An 8,797-nucleotide genomic window follows, 5' to 3' on the forward strand; every position below is an offset into this window, starting at 1 on the left:
CACTGGGATTTAAAAATTATGGCAAAATATACATAACATAAAATTTACTAACCATTTTAAAGCAGACAGTTCAGTGCATTAAGCACATCCACATTGTTGTGCAACCATCAGCATCAGCCCTCTCCAGAACTTTCTATCTTCCCAAACTGAAACTCTGTACCCATTGAACACTAACTCCCCATTCCTCCACCTCCCAGCTCCTGGCATCTCCCATTCTACTTTCTGTCTCTATGAATTTGACTGCTCTAGGAGCCTCATGTAAATGAAGTCCTAGAATATTTGTTCTTTTGTGACTGGTTTATTTCACTTAGCCTATGTCTTCAAGGACCATCCATATTGTAGCATGTGTTCAAATCTCCTCCCTTCTAAAGGTTGAATAATATTCTATTGTATACATCAACCACATTTTGTTTATCTACTCATCTGTCAATGGATATTTGGGTGGCTTCCACCTTTTGGTTACTGTTGCTATGAACATGGGCATACAAATACCTACTCATATCCTTGCCTTCAGTTCTTTTGTGTATATATTTAGAAGTGGAATTGCTGGATCACATTGTAAATACATGTTTAATTTTTTTAAAAACCACTATTTGGTTTTTCATAGCAGTTACATCATTTTGCATTCCAACCAGCAATGCACAAGGGTTTGATTTCTCCACATCCTCACCAAGATGTTACTTGTTATATTTTGTTTTGTTTTTCTCACTAAACTTTTGTTTTAATGGGGCTCAAAAATCTGTGACAGATTTTTGGTCAAGTTGTTTCCATTAAAAAGTACTGATTTAAAAAACTAATAACTTAAATTGCCACACACACACACACACACACACACACCATTCTCCTTTTCTTCTGAAGGTTTTAGATGCACTGTTATCATTAACCAGTCTTTTACTATTAAACTTAAGTGGTCAATTGACACAAATAGTTCTGAGACCATTCTTTTACCACTGATTAAAACTGAGGAGGCAGGTATTGGGAATAATACTCATTTAGGTTTCTGAGCTTTCTAGTGACCTTGCCAGCTTCAGCTGCCTTTTTGTCCACTGCTTTGATGACACCTACAGCAACCATCTGTCTCATGTCATGAACAGCAAAATGGCTCAGAGGAGGATAGTCAGAGAAGCTCTCGACACACATGGGCTTGCCAAGAACCATATCAACGATGGCAGCACCACCAGATTTCAAGGACTTGTGGCCATCTTCCAGCTTCTTCCCAGGGTGATGATCAATCTCCTTCAGCTCAGCAAATTTGTGAGCAGTGTGAGTATAGGTGCATATCCAGCACTGATTTCGCCTGGATAGTTCAGGATAATCACCTGAGCTGTGAAGCCAGCTGCTTCTATTGGTGGGTCATTTTTGCTGTTACCAGCCACAGTACCAAGACAAACATTTTTGACAGACACGTTGTTGACCTTGAAGCCTACACTGTACCCAGGAAGAGCTTAACTTAAAGCCTCGTGGTGCACTTCAACAAACTTTGCTTCAGTTGTAACACTGACTAAAGCAAAGGTGTCCACCATGCCAGGTTTGAGAATACCAGTCTCCACTTGGCCCCCAGGGACAGTACCAATATCACCAATTTTATGGACATCCTGGAGGGGCAAAGTCTCCTCAGTTGGACGAGTTGGTGGCAGAATGCAATCTAGAGCTTCAAGCAGTGAGGTTCCACCGGTATTTCCATTTTTATGGGGGACTTTCCATCCCTTGAACCAGGGCAAGTCAGCATTTGGCATATTGTCACCATTCCAACCAAAAAGTGGCACAAGTGCTACTATGTTGGTTGTAGCCAATTTTCCTAATGTAGGTGCTGACTTCCTTAACGATTTCCTCGTATCTTTTATGGCTGTATGGTGGCTCAGTGGAATCCATTTTGTTAACACCAATAATTAGTTTCACACTCATGTGTAAGCCAGAAAGGCATGCTCACAGGTCTGCCCCTATGTGGAGACACATGCTTCAAATTCACACCAGCAGCAACAGGACAGCATGGTCAGCCTGAGATGTGCCTGTAATCACGTTTTTGATAAAGTCTCTGTGTCTTCCTGGCATCAGTGATGGTCACATAAAACCTGCTGGTCTTGAATCTCCACAGGGCAATATCAATGGTGACACCACGTTCATGTGCAGCTTTCAAGAACAAGGCATACTTGAAGGAGTCTTTCCCATGTCAGCAGCCTCAGTCTCAAAATTTTCAGTAGTTCTTTTGTCAATCCCACCACATTCATAGATCACATAGCCAGTAGTGGTAGACTTGCCCGAATCTACGTGTCCAATGATGGGGATGTTGATAGGAGTTTTTACCTTTCTCATTTTGATTTAGTTTTAGTGGTGGTTTTCATGACACCTGTGTTGTTGTGGCCAATTAGTTATGAAAAAAACTGTTTTGTTTTGTTTTTAATAATAGCCATCCAAATGGTGTGAAGTGATTTCTCATTGGTTTTGATTTATATTTCTCTAATGATTAGTGGTGTTGAGAATCCTTCCTTGTACTTATGGGCTATTTGTATATCTTCTTTGGAGAAATGTCTATTTGAGTCCTTTGTCCATGTTTTGAATAGGGTTGTTTGTTTTTTGTTGTTGAGGTGTAGGAGTTCTTTATATATTCTGTACATTAGTCCCTTATCTGGTAATTTGCAAATATTATCTCTCATTCTGTGGGTTGCCCTTTTACTCTCTTAATAGTGCCCTTTGATAACATTACATTTCTTAGGTTTGAGGAAGGCTAAATTAAAACTTGTTGCCAATGTTTTTTGTGTCATATGTTACTTCTTGTACCATGTTACTTCTTGTATCATATAAGAAAGAGTCAGATTGTTATGCTAAGCTTCTGGGATAATGTTGCAACTGTATGTCTGAGCAAATCTACTTTATTATTCTGTTGGGTTAATTACTAGGCATATGGATGTACAATGCCAAGCTTTAGATCCTTGTAGCTTCCCTTTTGAATTTTCTTATGTGTATCAGTGATACCATTAATCTTCTGGTTCCTAGGCCTGAAAGTACTCATTCTTGACTCCCTCTCCCTCTCTCTTCATTGGCAGCTATAGAAACTGGGAAATTGTTTCCCTTATCCTCCTGGGTAGCTAGACTACATTTCGCAGTCTTCCAGCAGGTGCATGAATGAGCTCTGGCCAAAAAAACACGGGCAGGGGTATGTTAACTACCTTCTGGGCTGGCAGTAAAAGCTTCTATAAAACTCTTCATGCTGTCTCTATTCCCTCATCTTCCTGCCATATGTGGAGTGGAGACACATCCAGGGGAGGACAATGTGGACTATGTTGGAGCCACAAGGTAGAAGGGACATGGGTCCCTGAATGACTGCATGGATCAAGTCTCTCCATTCACCCACATCATACCGTGATGTGAGTGAGAAATAAACCTTTGGTGTTAAGCCATTTAGATTCTGTGGGTTTTGTTACAGTAGCTGGCCTGTAAAGATAGATCCTCCAACCATTCCAAAGTCCTGTCAAGGTTATCTTCATAATGTGTCTTCCTGTCCCCTCCTTCCCACACCTATTTAGACTTAGTCTTGTTGCTGCTCCCCTCACCCCTAAACTACTAGAATGGTTTATTCACTGGATTACCTGGTTCTAATCTTTTCTCCTCTAGTTCACTATTCACATGCACAGAAAATAAATATATCTAAGAAGATAAATGTTTTATATGCTTTTGTTTATAGACCTGTCTTATACAGGGTCTTTCCCCATAGGATGCCTTCTTTCCTCTCCTACCCTCATCCATGGAAGACTAATTGTCCTTCATGCATTCAGGCTTACTTTTTCTTTCATTCTTTCATTGTTTTTTTTTTCTTTCTTTTTGTCTCTCTTTATCCCTTCCTCCCTCCCTCCCTTTCTTCTTTCCTTCCTCTCTCTCTGTCTCTTTCTTTCTTTTTAAATTTTCATTCCATGTATTCTTCCTCTTATCTCCTTATCTAAGGCTTAACCATCCTTCAAGTTCAAGTGTTTTCCCTCCTCCAGGAAGCCTTCTGTGAATTCCTGTCTTACTCTCTGTCTCATACCTTTGGTACTAGATATATATTACTCTTTATACATATAGTTCCATGCTTAATGAATGTCTTCAGCCAAACCAGAGATTCTTCACTTTGGGTTCATCAACAGGATATGTGAATCCCTGAAATTATATCCCAAATTCTGTGTATGCACATGTGTGTATTGTGTTGTTTTGAAGCAGGACTGAACTCACTGACTTCACACGTCCCTTGCAGCATTGCAAGTCCATGACTCTGGGCTATCCATTGTCCCTAGAAAACAATTCATGGGAACAGAAACAGGTATGACTCCTCAGAGGTGAGAAAAGCTTGGGTGAAGCCTCACATAGGAAGCCTTTGTACTCTTTCTCCTTTAACAGGGACCACTGCCTGACACCTGCCAGGAAGAGGGGTCAGGAACTCCTGCCATGGAGTGACTCCTGTCCCTCACACAGCCTCATACTAGCCTTGTTCCTTTCAGTTCACACAAGGCAGGTGGTTTGTGGAGTTGGCCAGAATAGGCCAGGGTCTCTCTGGCTTACTTTACCCACCTTAGAGCTCAGGGATGGGAGGGCTAGTTCTTGTCAGATGCTGGGGCAGGGGAAGACCTCCCCTGTCCTGGTCATTTCCCTGGGATAATTCCATGCTAGCCAGCAGCCTGTCTTTCCATGGGTTCATCTCCATACTTGTAAGATTTGTCTCCTGTCTAAGGTCCCATGTTCTAGGCCTGGTGGCCTTTGACACTCACCCTTCCCGAGGTAGCCCTGGCACAGCCCCCCGGATCTGTCTCCTCTGCAGTTCTTACTGTTTGCTCAGCATCCACTCCTGGCAGCCAGCAGAGCGCCTCACTAGCTTTCCCTCTACAGCTCTTTGAATGTTTAATACATTCTTAATTAAAAGCTGGGCACCTCATCTATTTCTGTCAATTGCTTCTCTGTCGTGAAGAAAAGAGGCCTACAGGAGGTAAATGTCAGCCCTGCACCCCGCCCTCATTTAACACTCACAACTACACACCTGTATGTGTGTATGTGCATGCGTGCGCATGCACACACACACACACACACACACACACACACACACACACAGAACAATAGGACTCGGTACTCTATTTACATAATACTATTGACATTTTGAGGCTAAAATTATGTATGCTACTTTAATTTGCTGTTAAATTAAATTATGAATGTTTGGAACGTAGTAATTTCTTTTGTTCTATGAACAGATTGTTTTATATATCTGCCTATATTACCAAGTTATTAATTTAATGATTTCATAATAGCAGCTCATTCCTCTGGGTAATATAAAGGCTGAAGTGCATGCTCCATACAGCACAGGCAGACGCTGCTTGCCCTACATGAATTGAAGGTTTTAGGAATAAAGATATTAGTTTTGGCAGAATGTTTAAGTGTGCATAGGAAAATCGGAGGGATGTGTCAGGTCAGCTCTAGCTTCCCAATCTCGTTTTAAAAAGGCAGGACATGGTCCATTGCCCATGAGACCAAATGAAAAATAATTTTCTTAAATAAAGTCAAGCACCTGGCTGATGGTTGGTGAGTCTGAGAGCTGCTGCCTGCCTGTTCACTCTCGTAGCCCTGGACCCAGTGCAGCTTTTCCTGCAACCTTTCCTCTTGCAGGTCTGTGGAGCTCTTACCCCATCAGCCACCTGGCAATGTGCTGCCATGGTGACAGAGCATTGGCTCGATCATCCTAGTCCTTGCTGGCATACAACTCTCTTGTGAGCAAAGGGCAAAAGGGCCAGGTGCAGTATGGTGAGGGGAATGAACATGGAGTCTGGATTCTGAGGAGACTTCCTCCATCCCTGGGACTTGCAGCTTGGGCTCTCTGAGCCCCAGTTCCCTACTCAATAAAGTGGGGGCACTGAGATCACCTACCCAACCGATTTTGCAGGAGTTGTGTGGTTCAAACAATGAAGGAGATGAGGAAGAGGAAATGCTTTGTAATCAGGAATGGAGAGGGCTCTTTGGGGGCTGCAGTTGTGTGGGTTGTGGGCAGGTACCACTAATTACTACACATAATGATAGAGTGACAGTCTTCATAATTTCCCATATAGCCTTGGGGGACTCACTGCTTATTGCTTTCTGGGCTTCAGTTCCTCGGTTGATATCTGAGATTTGAGCTAGGTGTTTCCAAGGTCCTCCCACTCCTGGCAGTTTTGGACTCTATGATTTTTCAGGAGAAACCACCAAAATGTTTCATTTTAGCTGGGAAGCCAATAATGACAGTAGAGACTTACAAGGACTCCCAGCACATCCAGTGGTTCAATAAACATTGAGCACCTCTAACTTAACAACAACTGATTTAGAGCTGTAGATACAATGGTCCCCAAAATTAGGCATCAAGGTGGTGGTCTAATGGGAATCAGACAAATACACAGGTGTTTGGGTTACCCCGTGGTGATGGGGGCACACACCCATCCCAGACTGGGGCCAGGAAAGGTGTCAGGAAGCTTAGGCTAAGATTTCAACGTTGACTATGGGTCAGCCATGTATAGAGGAGGTGGGGGTGGGAATGGCAGAGATGTTTCCAGAAGAAGTAGAAGCACATGAGAGATGTAGGAGAGTAAAACACAGTCTGGCTGAGCTGTCCAGCCTGGGATCATGGGGTGCCAGGCTTGGAGGGATCAGCAGGGGCCATATGTGGCAGACATTGAGAGTCTCATCAGGCAAAAGGCAACTGGGGAGCCATTGAAGGAGGAAAGCATAAGATCAGTGCTGTAGAAGGAAGACATGGCTGCTGTGGGGAGAACAGTTTGGAAGAGGGACAGACTGGAGGCGAGGAAGCCAGGTAGGAGACTGTTGCAGTAATCAAGGTGGCAGACAATGAGGGCTTGACTTAGGTAGTGCAGTGCAGTGGGGAAAAGTGCATAGATGTGGGAGGTGCTCAGAAGGTAGAATGGATAATGGGGATCCTGTTGGTTAGACGAAGACAAAGTAGAGAGCTGCTGTAGAGGTACAGCTAACAAACATCTTTGCAGTGGCCCTTGGCTCTTTGGTTTCAACCCTTTCTGCTTCTTCCATCATTTCTCAAAAGGGAAAGCTGATGTCAACTTCTCCTCCCACAGCCGACACACAGGGGCACAGGTGTAAACCCATTTATTCGGATGTGCTCAGACACACACACAGGTCTAGCTGCTCTGTGTGCTCAGTAGGGTAGGTAAAAAATACTTCTCTGCAGAGCTGACAGATTGCCAAGTCAAAAACAATGTCACTGCTGACACTTCTTTACTGTTTTTTTTTCTTTTTTTTGTCTCTGCATGTCACCTCTATGAAATATTCCTGATTTCCTCAAGAAAAAAAATGAATTCCTTTGTTCTGTGCTTTGTCTATAGCTTTTGTTATTGTCTCTGTTTTCATGTTAGTTTCAGGCACAGTAGTGCATCTTCATCATTTCTGGATTCCTAGTGCCTAGTACCATGTCAGGCATGGCTACAATCATCACTTGTTTTCTAAGTTTATCTATTTTTGAGAGACAGAGAGAGACAGAGTGTGAGCAGGGGAGCAGCAGAGAGAGAGGGAGACACAGAATTTGAAGCAGGCTCCAGGCTCTGAGCTGTCAACACAGAGCCCGATGCAGGGTTTGAACCCACAAATGGGAGCTCATGACCTGAGTTGAAGTCATACACTGAACTGACTGAGCTACCCAGGCACCTCTACAATCATCACTTTTGGGTGACTGATAAGTCAGTGGACCCCAAGGGCACTGGATCTGATCCCTCATGAAGGGAATTTTGGGTTACTTTTACCAAATTGCCTCAGAAAAAGTCTGGAATTGGGGCACTGGGTGGCTCAGTTGGTTAATGGTCAGACTTTGGCTCAGGTCATTATCTTACAGTTTGTGGGCTTGAGCCCCATTTCAGGCTCTGTGCTGACAGCTCAGAGCTTGGAGCCTTTTTTGGATTCTGTGTATCCCTCTCTCTCTGCCCTTCCCCCACTCTTGCTCTCTCTCTCTCTCTCTCTCTCTCTCTCTCTCTCTGTCTCTCTTTCAAAAATAAATAATAAAATATTAAAAAAAGTAAGAAATTAAAAAAAAAAGAAAAAGTCTGGATCTCCTGTCTTGAGCTGTGAGACACTAAGGCACCAGAATCTGTTACTAAGCATCCTCCTCAATTGTAGAAGTGCCAAAGCCAGACCACTTTGGGGTCACAGGGAAGAGTTCCAAAATGGTTGATTTGTAAATGTAAATAGATGTTGGCTCACTTGTTATTTGGAGGTGGGAAAGATTGAGACATAAAGGGAAAGAGAGAAGGAGGTTTGCCTAGGCTTAGGTGGGAGAGGGTAGGAGCTATAAAAGAGGGAAGGGATGCCTGCTCAGGCACAAGATGGAGAGATAATTAAGATTAAAAAGGGCAGGGAGGGTGACAAGGACTATGTGGAAGAGCTCAGGGTAAGCTAGGAGCCAGGGCTGGAATGGAAGATGAGCAGTTGACAGTGATTTGTCCCAAGCACATAAGGGGAGGAAATCAGTATAGGGTTTGTCAACTAGAATTCAGGAGGACAACTCTTTGGGACATCAGGGGAGACAGAGAACAGGAGAGAGCTTGCACTGAAGCATCCATAAGGACCAGATGTGATTGTTTTGTTAATGGTTGTGTACGTATGCCTGAGGTTGGCACTTCATAGGTGATCAATGAAAGTGGGTGAATTCTGGGTGCTGTCTTTGAGAACCATGCAGACAGAGGTGGAGGAAAGAAGGATGCCAGAGGGTGGGAGTAGTGTGCAGTCCCCTGGATCTGGATCTCAGGACTGGCCTATTGGAAAAGGAGGGTGGAGGCAGATTCATGGTCCT

The 8,797-nt window shown here is 43.5% G+C and overlaps 1 pseudogene; it reads right to left on the bottom strand.

Moving 5' to 3' along the window:
- Nucleotides 1-584: 584 nt before the first annotated feature.
- LOC121039993 (elongation factor 1-alpha 1-like) lies at nt 585-2,357 on the bottom strand (annotated as a pseudogene).
- Between the last annotated feature and the right edge of the window lie 6,440 nt (nt 2,358-8,797).

This window comes from Herpailurus yagouaroundi, unplaced genomic scaffold (genome assembly GCF_014898765.1).
Source record: "Herpailurus yagouaroundi ecotype Mexico unplaced genomic scaffold, PumYag 181, whole genome shotgun sequence".
Classification (NCBI taxonomy): domain Eukaryota; kingdom Metazoa; phylum Chordata; class Mammalia; order Carnivora; family Felidae; genus Herpailurus; species Herpailurus yagouaroundi.